This window comes from Ostrea edulis, chromosome 1, assembly GCF_947568905.1.
Source record: "Ostrea edulis chromosome 1, xbOstEdul1.1, whole genome shotgun sequence".
NCBI classification, from domain to species: Eukaryota; Metazoa; Mollusca; class Bivalvia; order Ostreida; family Ostreidae; genus Ostrea; species Ostrea edulis.
Window position 1 is genome coordinate 71,077,906 of NC_079164.1, and position 14,990 is coordinate 71,092,895.

Sequence of the window (14,990 nt, forward strand, 5' to 3'; positions counted from 1 at the left end):
AGCCTATTTTAAGATGTAAAGATATATTTCTGTATCTACCAGTTTCAATGATTAATTTATGACATGAAATTCTGAACCTGCTGAAGCTTCTTCTGTAGCCATAATTGTTAATAATTGATAAATAATTCTCTCTTTGAAAAACAACAACAAACATTTGAACTTATTTTATGTTCTAAGCTTAGAATTTAAATGTTCATGTCTAGTATCCACCAAATGGGTCAAGTATAATGATCTGAGAGCAGTATGTACTTGTTTCTTAAAAGTGTTCGCAGATACGGTCTTTGTTTTCATAGAATTTATATTTGGGAAATATGCAAGGATGGCATTTATAGAGCTAAACCAGGAAGGAATGTTATTGTCATGAAGTTCCTTAGATGTTGCGTATGCATTTGATATTATGGTGTTAAAAGGTTCTCTGTTTTCTAATCGGTACCAATAATTCAACATATTGCTTAGCAAGTTGTAGGATAGAGGAAAGCTACCAAGTTCTGAAATAACTCCAAAAGTTGATGCTTTCTTATGAGCACCCAATATTTGTCTACAAAACGTAATATGCAATTTTTTCACAATTTGAATTTTTTTAGAATATTGATTACTCTTTTATCTTTTCTAAACTTGGATGAGAATGGGTTGAAAGATCCCCAAATTTCACTACCATATAAAAGGACAGGAGTAATTGTGTGGTCAAAAATTTGTATAGCTACGTTAGTTCCAGGATTGTGAAATATAAAGTGTGAGTTCAACTTAAAATAAGCTTTCAATGCTTTTTTGTACAATTCCGTTTGTGCAAGACTGAAAGATCCAGAAGCTGTGAAATGAATTCCCAAATATTTGTATTGTTGAACACAGTCAATTGTGTTATTGTCAAACATGACCATTTCCTGAATAAATCTGCCAGCCTTGTTAAAAATAAGTACTTTGGTTTTAATGGGATTTACTGATAAGCACCAGTCATTACAAAACTATAAGCATAAAGAAGACAAAGTGCATGTAATTTTGTATACTTTGAAAGCATGAGATGTGTCCTTTAATTTAGTCATTAGATTTTTCGTTTGATATCACTGGTGTAATTAGAAACGTCTTGACGTACATGTATCTAATCAAATAAGAAAGACAAATTTGATTTCTGATTTCCCCACAAAGATAAAGAGTACTGGTCAGTCATATTCGCAGGAGGGGAAGGCAGTTCCAAATCAAAGTTTCTACACTACATGTAATTTGCTTTTGTCTTTTTAACACTTATTCTCATAGTTTTGAAAATATCTTTTGCTGTTATTTTGTTTCATACTTCCGACAAATATTTATTTACTCATTTACGTTTATTCTTTTTGTCAATTGAAGGAAATAAAGAGTTATAAGTTTCAACCCTAAGAAAACTAAAATTTTGATTTCACCCAAAAGAATGTAAAGTATCGAATGGTTACTTATGGTGTGTATAACCATGGTAACTAAATAAATCAGATATACATACATACTTTGGTCTTCTATATTTCAGTTAGGTGGTGGCTGGTTATCTCGCATGCAAGTCATTTATGAAAAGAAATGTGAGCGGCTTAATTTTCTTAAGATGTGCTCATATGTACATAATGAGCGCATCATTTATTGTGTAGACCCTAAGGTCCACACAGAAAATATATAAGCAAGCTTAAGGTTGATGAAAAGTCAGCTTGCGTATGCACAAATGTACGTCGGGACATCGTTCGGCCTTTTCCGTTTTTTCTCGACTTTGGCGGAAAAGGTCGATCGTTGTTCCGATTACACCGGAGCTTGATGAAACGATCTTTATTCATAGATTGGAACCTAGGGTTGTACGTCATGCACTGTACACAAGGGGAGGGGGACTGCACATCCACAAATACATGTTTATCGGAATCAGCAATATCTATTCTTGAAAAAAAAACAACCCAATAATATTGTAGAGTTTGATTTAATCATGACATGTGTTAAAGGGGAAGGCAACCCAAAACATTTTTACATGGTAAGTGAGAGGATTAATTATATGATAAAAATTTGTCATGCTATTCTGTTGATATACGGTCTAGATAAGCTTCAGTACTAATTTGAAAACGTTAAAAATTGAACTTCCCGCCATTTATAGAGGCTGCCATGATGTGGAGCTCTTTTGAATTCAAGACCACAAAACTCAATAATTTTGACGTTACGCCGTCTGTTCAGGTTTCGAAGAGATTCTAAGGCCATTAAAGATGTGCATATGGTAGATTTTACGAATAAATAGGTTGATGCCTTCCTGCCAAGTTGTTACGGTAATTGCACTAATGCTAAGGGGAAATGTGAAAAAAGTTTTACCCCCCGAAATTCCTGACCCTACTAAGTCATCTGAAAAGAAAAAACTGTGGACCCATCATTTGCGTAATGACAAGTTGAGGTTCCGAGACATTTGTATGAAGAAACGGGTACCGTCTGCCTGGTCTGCGACTCGAAGAAACGTCTTCTTTTTTCCAATTTCTTCTTGCGAAAGAACGGGCTCAAATCTATACGGCTCCAAGCTTAACTGTTCGTGACTTGTCATGTTTACAGTGCTGCTGATTAAATAAATCGGAACCGACGGTGTCATGTCATGAATTAAATTTCAATGCCCACTCTCTTAGTGGCGGATAATCTAAAATATATGATAGATTGATGCTGATTTAATCGTTAAGCAAGGAGTTTTGTTGTCAAAGACTGTCATTGACGATATCAGCAATACTTTATTCAGAAAAGCAGGTTATGGTTGCCTTTCCCTTTAAGGTATGAAATTCAAACGTTATTATTTAGACCAGATTGTGTCCTTTGTTGAATTTGAACTTTCAGCAATATATATTTTAATTTGGTATTCTTTTTAAAAACAAACTATAGATGTTGTGGAGTTTGATTTAATCAAGACAACATATTCACCCCAGCAATGCTCAATAAATGAAGTTGTTCATATCTTAAAATGGACATCATTTGTGAAGTTGCACTGAGATTATGAAATGTAAAACGGCAATCAAGCTTGTGAGCAACATTATTTTGTTGCCATTTATATCAGTGGATTAAGGTATGAAACTCAAACGTTATTATTTAGATCAGATTGTGTCCTTTGTTGAATTTAAACTTTCAGGTCCAAATCAAATACAAGGATGACTTTTAATTCTTAGGTTAAAAATAAACCATATCCGTTAAGCCTATATATCATTACTAATCAAGCAATAAGACTTTTATTGAAATAATTGCATGTTTCAAGATTTGAAAATCTGTTTTAAAACAAATTTGTTCATAACTATGATTCATTAAGAGGAGCCAAGTAGTGAAATGTGAAAAGTTTACACAGTGTAACCTTCACATGTATTAATGTTGAATTTACGTACTCAGAGAACCAGATTTCCTCCCAGAGAACCAGATTTCCTCCCTGAAACGTTTACACAGGGTAACCTTCACATGTATTAATGTTGAATTTACGTACTCAGAGAACCAGATTTCCTCCCAGAGAACCAGATTTCCTCCCTGAAACGTTTACACAGGGTAACCTTCACATGTATTAATGTTGAATTTACGTACTCAGAGAACCAGATTTCCTCCCAGAAAACCAGATTTCCTCCCTGAAACGTTTACACAGGGTAACCTTTACATGTATTAATGTTGAATTTACGTACTCAGAGAACCAGATTTCCTCCCTGAAACGTTTACACAGGGTAACCTTTACATGTATTAATGTTGAATTTACGTACTCAGAGAACCAGATTTCCTCCCTGAAACGTTTACACAGGGTAACCTTTACATGTATTAATGTTGAATTTACGTACTCAGAGAACCAGATTTCCTCCCTGTTTCATGCTTTTACATCCTCTATCATTAATCGTCAAAACTTCAAAACTGGTTTCAGTTTTATCTAGAAAGAAAGTGTAATATGTAAAAGAAAACAAAACCATGAACTTTTTTGTGAATAACAAGTGAAGCATGCATAGTAAGTAATTATGAAAGGGAAATGTGTTATACATGTACAATTTATTTCAATCCATCATGTAGAACGATTACTATACACTGATTTCCACTACGTTACATGCAACAGACATTTATGTCAATCTAAAGTAATTTAATCTCTTGTGACGCCATAAGATTTTGCAAAGTCAAAGATTTATGCATGATAGGAACATAGATTCTGTTGGAGTCTTTTTCGATATTATTGTAAAAAATCTTGTTAAACATAAAATATTTCAAAAGTCTTACGTGAAATATGAATAATCAATGAATATTAAATCCAAGGGCAACAACTCTATTTCATTGATTTCTTTATCAAGTCCATTATGCGATAGATTTCCTTTATTTTTCACAGACATTTTGCATATTTTTGTAAAGAAACAGTTTTATGAAATTGTTATGAATACTATATATTATATCATTATAACCAGTTTTTGTGAAATTTTGATAATGCAATTTAAGGAAAATTGGAATTTTTTTCTGATGTTAAGATATGATTCTTAAAAATTGCGATGACCTATAATATCATAATAATATCTATTTAATAATTCATTTGTTTTACCTATATCAAATGGAAATAAATGTACTTTCTATACTTTTATCAAATAATAATACGAGTATGGATTTAACCAAAAACATTTCCTTAATTTTGTGTTTTTAATTCAGCAGGTGTTATGAATAAAAACTGCCGTTTGTTGAGGGAAGGTTTGTGAAACCAAAAAATATTCAAATAGACATACATGTATGTTACCACACGCACGTATGGAAAAAACTCCATTACTTGACTGTTATATAAAGAAAAATGTACGAAAAAAGTCTTTTCTATTTTTGAGTGGACTCATGCAGTGAGCTACTCCTTGGCATCGGGCCTTTCCTGCGGATTATTCTCTCCACTACAACCCTCAGCTGATTATAGTTTGACTGGCAGTGTATGTTTATTGTTTTGTTTAATGAAATTATTGCCGTGCACATAAAATTATTAATAATTTCATAGGATTGATACCGTATAAGTTTTACATATGGAACACACACATTGGTTTTTGACAGAAGGTGAAAATATTTTAGAATCAGATATCAATAGCAGGTCTACAACGGAATACAGTTGGGAAAAGATAAAACCCTGCGATTATGAAAGCAGACACTGCATGTCTTTCATCGCGTTTTTATTAGCCGTCATTTTGTCACCAAATATTAAATTCAATGAAAATTGCTCTATATCATATATTTCAGTAATAACACCAGTATTTAATGAATTCAAACACTTTTTAATCTCAAAGCAGGCACATGAATATGTACTTTTGGTGATTAGATAATTCTTCCTTACATATTTCTTTACACTAAAAATGGTTATCTAACGTTTTTGTGCAAAATCAATGCTTTTATGTGTAAGTAATATATATTCCATTGTATGTCATTGAGAGATTTTGAGAGAAAAAGGTTGTCATCACTTTCTCAGCTGATGCCCCTTTAAGATTTTTAAATAAAGTTATGCATGATTATATTAAAATTTTAGCCAAAAACAATAGTGGCGAAAGACTTGTGAAGTCTATCGGAATAATATTTTTAATCGCACATGAATATAAGGAGGGGAGGCTTAGGAGAAAAAGGACTTCGTATTACTTGATATATTGCATTTAACTTTCCGTGAAAATAAATGATATGGCGATTATTGAACTAATATTCTAACAGAATTCTGACGAAAATATATCTGAAATAAATTAACGAATTCTATAGTTGCTTTGTGTACATAAATAAAACAACGAACGATACATACTCACGTGGTACATTGTACATGTATGCGGGAATACTTCATGTAAACAAGACGACGGAAGAGGCGATTAAGATATTTGAAGATTTCAAGAGAATAATTTTTATCAATACCTGATGTTTTGTTTTGTTTTTTGCTGTAGGCTTTTGATATCTCTTGCAGATGTGCTGGGTACATGTACCATAGATATAGTGACCTTTGATCTTGAACTTTATGTTCACACAACTTCTGCAACTTTTATTCATGGGTAAATTCCTCAAACTGATGTGTCGTGTTTCTAGTTTGTGACCTTGAAATTCCACATATATCTAGTTAAGCATAATACTTACAATGTATGCTTATACATTTTGTTTTAACATGCTTTAAAGATTCAGAATTAAAGCTCACAAGATGGTGCTGAATATACCCTCCCTGGTTGGAAATCGTGGACGTATCGACTCGGAGGCCCTTGGGACCTTAGATTATTTATCAGAAGGTCTATTGCAATGCACTTTTCGAGTATAGTGCAATTGGAGTTTCGAAACATTTAATGATTGTCGTACCATGTGGAATGCAAAAACTTAAGATTTATGTTTTGGAAACTGCATCATCTAAAGTAATTATCAGCATTATTGTGATTGTCTCATGTGGCATTTAGAGAAGAAAAGAAGGCCCTTCAGATTTAGTAGAAAATTATTTACCGTGAAATTGATTATTCTTTTAAGAGTTCCTAACCTTGACAAACACCCATTGCTAAATTGTCATAAATCCTAATCTGCTTTGTTATTGCATTCAACTATTCACCGGGCACCTCAATCAGGATGAGAATTATGATGACCATTAATGATTTGCAATTATAGCCTTATGGTTCGTGATGATCAACAGGAAACCAAAAGAAAATCAACTGGTTTTTTTTTTGTTCCCCCTTTTAGGCCGACCGGAAAAAAGCACCGACTGCAAAACTTTTAATAACTATTTCAATAATAAAACGAATATATATATTTTTTATTTTACAAAGTACGAGACCTTCTCTAAATTTCAGTTCTTAAGAGATAGAAAGGTGCAATCAAATGATCATTGAATATTCACCGTCTACATTTTTATTTTAATCTCATTAGCTGAGGAAAGGATTACCTTTTTAAAAAACCCTTTCCGTTATTTTCCGAGGATGATTATTTCGAAGTTCTGCCTGTCCATCTGTTCGTCTGTATAGATTTGTTTTAAAGGATAACATCAAAAGCAAACATAATTAATTTGAGAAGATCAATGTCTGCCATCATTCATTTCTACATTTCTGCTTGAGGACATTCGATCTGTTGCCACTTTGAAAGCATAACTGCTTGATCCGGGCTAAATTAACCCACATCACACCCAAAGCGGGTTAACTTAACCTACTTTGGAAAAGGGTAGATAATCCAGTGTGAACATATGATTATACACACAATTTGTTGAGTTAATCCTTGTTGAACCAGGCACCAAGTCAGCTTAACTCAATAGTGTGAATCGGAACCTTAGTTAGCCCGGATTAACATTTTAGTGAGTTAAACCGGATTTACGGAACCGGTCCTTCGTTAACTCGGAGTAACTTTATAATGTGAGCCAGCCCTGAAGAATTATGATTGTTCACTTTCTTTGAAAAATGAATCTAAAACTTTAACAAATATTTCTTCGCAAAAAAAAAAAAAAAATAATATAAAAAAATAAAACTTGAGGGGACGTTTCGTTTTCTATTGACATATACTAGTTTCATTTTCTATTGACATATACTATGTCTACTATATTCATCAACTCTATACTCTTTTAACTTTTATCTCATCATGGAGTTGCCCGTTTTTAATTTCAATGAATTAATTCTTTAGTATTTTAAGCATTTCAAACGCACCTATATCTGCCTATATTTCTTAACCTGAAAAATGGAGGGTATTGCTGTTTTATTTATTTAGTTTTAGTTCCCTGCCCCCCAGCATTGTTTTTGTATTTTATAACAAATTTTGAACTTATGCAGTTGTGTATATAACTTGGAATAAGTCAGACGTGCCAATAATCGATCGGCGCCATGTCAATTACGACAGCGTGAAAATGAATGATTTCGGTATTGTCCGCGATTTTACGTCTGATTTTCGTTTCAATAGAGTTTATCCACATTGCGCGGTAGGCGAACAGTTTCTTCATCAGCGTCGACAAAACGCTTGCACTTGGAGCTCCCGCTCTTTGAAAAAGATACTGGGTCTCGGCTGCAGTGAGGCACGAAAAGGTTTAACCATGCTCATTTTATTGGGTAGATATTCGTTGAAGTATGTATAATCTGTGCGGAGAATTTTCCATGTAAGAATACCGTTTACCATACATAGCAGTGGGGCGGATTTTCTAACCATGAATTAGCTATAACCATGAATTAGCTATTACACTGAAGAAAGCTGTTTTCTGTCCATACAAATAATTGAATAAGGATTCCATGAAATTTTCATAAAATATGAATTGAATCGAAAAGAGAATCTGAGATCAAGATATTATTTCAATCTGAATCTTCAGACAGAGAGAAAGAGAGAAAGAAAGAGAGAGAGAGAGAGAGATGGGGGTTGAAATACACCTGTCCGTTGTTTCTTAAAATGCAAGTATAAAGTATAAGTATATATCTAATGCCAAAGATATAAATGTCGAAGCTAAATCAAATCGGTTACATTGGTGGGTGAGCATTTCGAAGTCTACTTCAATTATGTGTTCCGAATGATACCTGAATTAGCAGTTAGAGGGTGGATTCTCCGTTCGGCGTCTTGCACAATCAACGAGAGAAATGCTCCTATTATCATTAAAGACTCTTGACAGAAGTCATCAGATGCCGTTTCTATTAATATAATTACAATTCAAGTAAAGGCTCTTATGAAACCGTTCATGATTATTACCTTCAAAAATATAACTTTTGAAATTAATCTGCTTAAAATTAATGTATATCTATGCCTGATTAAACTCCCTGCGAAATGTCATTCTTCGGAATTCCATAAATTCTCAGGACGCCATGGTAAGACTTTTTCCTTTTCACCTGGATTAGCAGACAACCGGCTGTAGTTCTTTAGGTAGCACCGATTTCACCCAGGAAAGAGTATTGAACGGATTTTGTCACAATTAAGCCGATAGCACGCTCGGCTAATGATGTACTGACTGCCATCGTGAAGCCACGGGTGTTCGGTCTTTTAAATATGGCCAATCGATTTCGCGGGGAAATTGAAGCAATCTTTGGTTGAGAAATAGATTTAGAAAGTAAATTGCAATATTGATGTTTAAAGGGCTGAAGATTATCACTGGGTAAGATTATATTCTTTATGAATTTGTAAAATTTGGGTATATTATCCACAGAGCATTCGTGGTTCACTGAATAAGAGAAGTTTATTGTTTTTGAAATAAATAATTGGTAAATCCTAACGAACAAGGTTTTTATATGTATATTTCTTATTTATTCGTTGACGTAGGATGCGTTGATAACTTGTGAAAATGAAGAGAAATTCCCTCAGAAAAATATTATAGCTTTTCCTATACTAGTACATACATGTACCAAAGACATTCAAACAATCTGGCACAATTGTAACTATCATACGAATATTGCAGTGTACTAGTGAAGACCTTACACTTACGGAAACAGTTCAATCATAATACTTATGTGTACATCCGTTGCACCCAACCGAACATAGATTCTCTCTCTCTCTCTCTCTCTCTCTCTCTCTCTCTCTCTCTCTCTCTCTCTCTCTCTCTCTCTCTCTCTCTCTCGTTTGTAAAAAAGAATTCAGTATTTGATACAGAAAATATATCCAATAATAAAAGTCAGGAAACACAAAAGTCGAAAAACACTTCACTTTGCGATATGTTGACGTTACTTAGCAATTGTATTTCATTTTACAACATTACTGTAATTGTCCTCTTTGTGATGTCATAATGAATTACAACGGTAGCGATATAAACACACAATATTAGACACCACTAGAAAACCAATTATTGATTTCTGTTGAACGTAGTTTCAATTTTAAAGAGTTATTAATGACCCTACCAAAGTTTTGCATTTTCGTGATTGTCTCCCCTTGAAGAAGGGTGTTGTCCTTCATTTGGACAAACTTGAAAACCCTTCATTCAAGAATGCTTTTTGCCAAGTTTAGTTGAAATTGGCCCATTGGTTCTGGAGAAGAAGTCTAAAACGTTAAAAGTTTACAGACCGACCGGCGGACAACCCAAGGGGGACTAGGCTATAGATCGAGCTTGCACATAAAAATGACAGGAAAAGTTTGTTGTCGAAAGAAGTGGTGGGGGATTCCCATATTTCTACATGTGCGTACATTTGAGTAACTGCAATACAGGTCGAAACTTGCAATGTAAGTTTATTTACACAAAATTTAAATTTTCAAAATATTAACTCACGTGTGAAAAAAAAATCAACAGAAAGGTTACACTATAGATACATATTCGACATAATGAACGTGTCCTGTTCATACATTTATCAACAAGTGTAACAAGTCACATGTAATATTAATTTTTCTACTTTGATTTGTATGTATAATTTCAGGCATATCTAATTGTGTTTTGTGTTTCGGTTATCGAAAATATTGATATCAATAATTTGAGTAAAACTGAGGAAGCTCCCCAAACTGTATGAAAGGTGAAGGTAACAAACAGTGATCAATCTCATAACTCCGATAAGTGTCTAACGAATGAAATATTTCATATGACGAATGACTCGCACAATGATAATTAACTTGATATGAAGTTTTTTTTCCCCCTACTATAAGGTATGTGTGACCTTCGTCTGAAAGTCATTTGCTTATTACTTATTTGTGTGATATATGATCATTACAGGTTCAAAATCTGATGAAATAAGGAACTTTTTTCCTTATGTACATTTAAGGTAAATGTTCTGAGTGACCTTAACCTTTCCAAAATGACCTAAAAGAGACCTTGGTCAAAGCGATCAATTGTTGAAGTAAAGGTATTTTTCATGAGGTATGTGTTCTGCGTGACTTTCACCTTTATAAAATGACCTCGGGTGGAACCATTTGCGTGTTGTTTCTTAGGGCTCACGGCGGGTGTGACCGGTCGACAGGGGATGCTTATTCCTCCTACAAGATCCCACTCCCGGCTCTTACGACAAGCAAGGGGGTACTGAGGACTTTCTTCTTCCTCAAACTGCTCTTTTATTTCAAGTGGTAACCAATTGATCTTTTGGAATATGATAGGTGGTGTACTGTAGATATATGATAAGGTTTTAGAATATTCAATTTTACCCTGGGGGCAAAACGGGGGTCAAAAAATGACGTTTTTTCAACAAAAACCTTGTTCCCAGAACTCCTCCTACATTTCATGCAGTAGCCCAATCATCTTTTGGAAGATGATTGGTTGGGTCCTGTAGATGTGCAATAAGGTTTAGGAATTTTCATTTTCACCCTAGGGGCCAAATGGGGGTCGAAAATGATGCTTTTTAACACAACCCTGGTTCCCAGAACTCCTCTTACAATTTACACAGTAGCCTAATAATCTTTTGGAAAATGATTGCTGGTGTCCTGTAGATGTGCAATAAGGTTTTGGAATTTTCATTTTCACCCTAAGGATCAAATAGGGGTCGAAAAATAACGATTTTGTACAAAGAAACCCTGGTTCCCAGAACTCCTCTTACATTTTACACAGTAGCCGAATAATCTTTTGGAAGATGATTGCTGGTGTCCTGTAGATGTGCAATAAGGTTTTGGAATCTTTATTTTCACCCCTGGAGTCAGATGAGGGTTGAAAAATGACGGGTTTTTTTCCACAAAAGAACCCTGGTTCCCAGAACTCCTCTTACATTTTAAGCAGTATCCTAATAATCTTTAGGGAGATGGTTGCTGGTGTCCTGTAGATGCACAATAGGGTTTCGGAATTTTTATTTTTGCCCTGGGGGCCAAGTGGGGGTCGAAAAATGACGATTTTGTACAAAAAAAAACCTTGTTCCCAGAACTCCTCTTACATTTTAAGCAGTATCCTAATAATCTTTTGGATGATGATTGCTGGTGTCCTGTAGATGTGCAATAAGGTTTTGGAATTTTTATTTTCACCCCTGGGGTCAAATGAGGGTTGAAAAATGACATTTTTGCACAAAAGAACACCCAGGTCCCCAGAACTCTTTTTACGTTTTAAGCAGTATCCTAATAATCTTTAGGAAATTGGTTGCTGGTGTCCTGTAGATGCGCAATAAGGTTTTGGAATTTTTCTTTTTGCCATGGGGGTCGAAAATAATGCTTTTTGTACAAAAAACCTTGGTTCCCAGAACTCCTCTTACAATTTATGCATTAATTAATTATAAAATAACGATTGTGGCCTCTTTGCCAGTAACGCCAATATGACGAAGAGTATATTTAAAGGCAAACACTTGTGTGCGGGTATTACTGTCTTATGACAGCATCTACAATGTAGTTATGAATTTCAACCAGTATCACCGACACAAAAAAAAAAATACACATGTATACCAAAACAATTCGAGATATTGAGAATGTCTTCCTATGTCCATAGTTTGTTATTGCTGTTTTCCGCCACACTCAACAATTTTTCAGTTATCTGGTGGCGCCCTGTTTTTATTGGTGGAAGAGAGAACCCAGATACAACGTACCTGGGAAGAGACTACCCACCTTCCGAAAGTAAACTGGGAAACTTTCTCACTTACCGGCGCGAGTGGGATTCGAACCCGCGCCGACCAGATTTCCCAGACACGACTGCATACCGTAACATGTGCCATCACCTGTAGCACTCTTGTTCATACGCACCTAAAAGCTTACAGCAACGGAAATTACTTTGTGTCAAGTGCTTTCATGATACAGATTAAAACCAACAAGGTTTTAGTAGTTTCGGATTTGGCGCCGATATCGATTTATTTTAAAGGATTTTTGTCTTAGTTTATAGAGTTTTTCAAAAATTGAAACCAGGAAAAAGTGAAATTCCATGACTTTCCATAACCTCTCTAAAAATTCCACGACGTTTTAAGACGTAAAACCAAATTCCAAGACTTTCCATGACCTGTACGAACCATGTAAAGTATTTGTGTGTGGGGTGGTATTATGCACATACAATGTATATGTATTATCCAATAATTTTTATAAATTGATTAGTCTCTTTCATAATATACTTTTTACATTTAGAATATTCCTTCTGGTTGCTTGGTTCTGCCTTTCTGCATTAACAGGCCTCTCCTTATAAATATGAGAATATGGTGCATGCAAAATAATTCTCATACGAGGGATCATTATTGTGCAAACCAAGAACACACATAGGAATTTTCACTGGTTACAAATCCATCCCATTTCAGTGCTCTCAACCATCATTAGGGTATCTCAGATCAAATATGTATGCAAGTAAAAACTACTACATGTACATCTATACATACATTAGCTCAACTCAAGTAAACAGTGTATACTTAGCCTCTATGTATGCACGATACAAATTATGAAGCGATTTCTCCTACATAGAATATTTGTTATATGTTGAGATCTGTATTTGTGTGGAAACTATTTCAAAAATGTCATCTGAGATTTATTTACAAAGTGCGATCATATAACCATGCAACCATCCTTCATATGGCTACGTTTCTGATATGAATTGGCTGAAAATGAAGCAAACCTCCTTCAATTCACCTGGAAAAAAACTTATCCCCTTCTATTTTCCTCTCGCATCGTCTCGATTAGTACACCTGTACACACTGCACCATTGCTGAATTGATAAGTTGATTAAAACGAAAGAAGCGTTTTCCATAAAATGAAACTTGCCCTGCGGAAGTATTAATCGCGTGCGCGGAGAGCAGCCCCGCCGTTACCATGAAAGGACTCAATTGTCTACAGGATCGCAAAAGTTGAATTCCTAGATATCAGCATCATTTTGGTTTTATCACCGTGAATGACAATTACGAAAGGTGAAGATAACGAACAGTGATCAATCTCATAACTCCTGATAAGCAATACAAAATAGAGAGTTGGGCAAACACGGACCCCTGGACACACCAGAAGTGGGATCAGGTGCCTAGGAGGAGTAAGCATCCACTGTCGATCGGTCACACCCGCCATGAGTCATATATCCTGATCAGGTAAACAGAGCTATCCGCAGTCAAAATCAGTGTGACAAGAACGGTCTAACAATTGGTATGAAACAGGTCAGACAGCATTTGATCCAATGATAGGTTGTATTGGCAAACTAGATCGTTATACCGACCATAGAATTTGCGAAATGCTGACTTTAATCGAGACTGTTAACACCTCTGTACCATCAACTTGTTTGTCAGTAGCTTGCCTTAAAAACTTACCATACACAGAACAAGCTCTTGCATATCGAATCAATTGAGATATATAAACACCATATGCACATGTGCAGGTGATAATGGAATATTGCTACAGTAACATAAATATGGGAAGTTGATGATGGAGAAGCTGAAATCACCTCGTTTGTCATACAATTGAATTGGCAGTTTGCCGCTACTGTCTACTTTCAATAAGATATCTAAGTATGAAGCGTAAGTGGACGACTCTGTGGTGTCTTTTATTTTGAGCTCACAGGGATATATCGAATCGGCATTGAATGATAGTTATTATTGTTGATAGACAAAACGTCGTCGATATATCTAAATGTCGAATTGGAGGCCACAGCAAGATATTTTTTCTTCTCACGTAGAAGTTTAACAGATTATTTATATTAAAACTGTTTTTTTTTTTTTTTTTTTTTTTTTTTTACAATTGATGAATTAACTTATACTTTTAGAATGCAACTTGACGTGCTCGGAGATTTACGGAGAAAGCCGAGTATCTGGTTGCACGAGACAGGGGAATTTCGAATTCTTTCGTTCCGTGGATATCTTTTGTTTTAGAATGTAACTAAAGCACGTGATTTGGCGCTTTTTAAGGCATGCTTACTTCCGGTTTATCTGACAATCAGGCGATACTCCCGTAATACGTTCATTTTTCTTACTTAACTGGATACAATGCCTAAACTTAAGAGCCAGAGTTATAGTTGTGTGGTGGAGGGATGCAATGCAGTTGACCAGAAAAGAGGGAAGGAAGTATGAGTTCATTGATTCCGTCGAGTTTTTGCTATTTCCAACAAAAGCAAAAGACCCTAAACTGAGGAAGAAGTGATTTAACCTTTTGGGTTGGAAGTACTATGAACCGAAATACCATAATAGATTATGTTCTTTGCACTTTGTACAAATGTAGACGGACGGCTGACCCCTGTTCATCCATGCTTAGAACGTTTTGCTCACAATAATCATAAACAGGAAGAAAACATCAGGAGTACG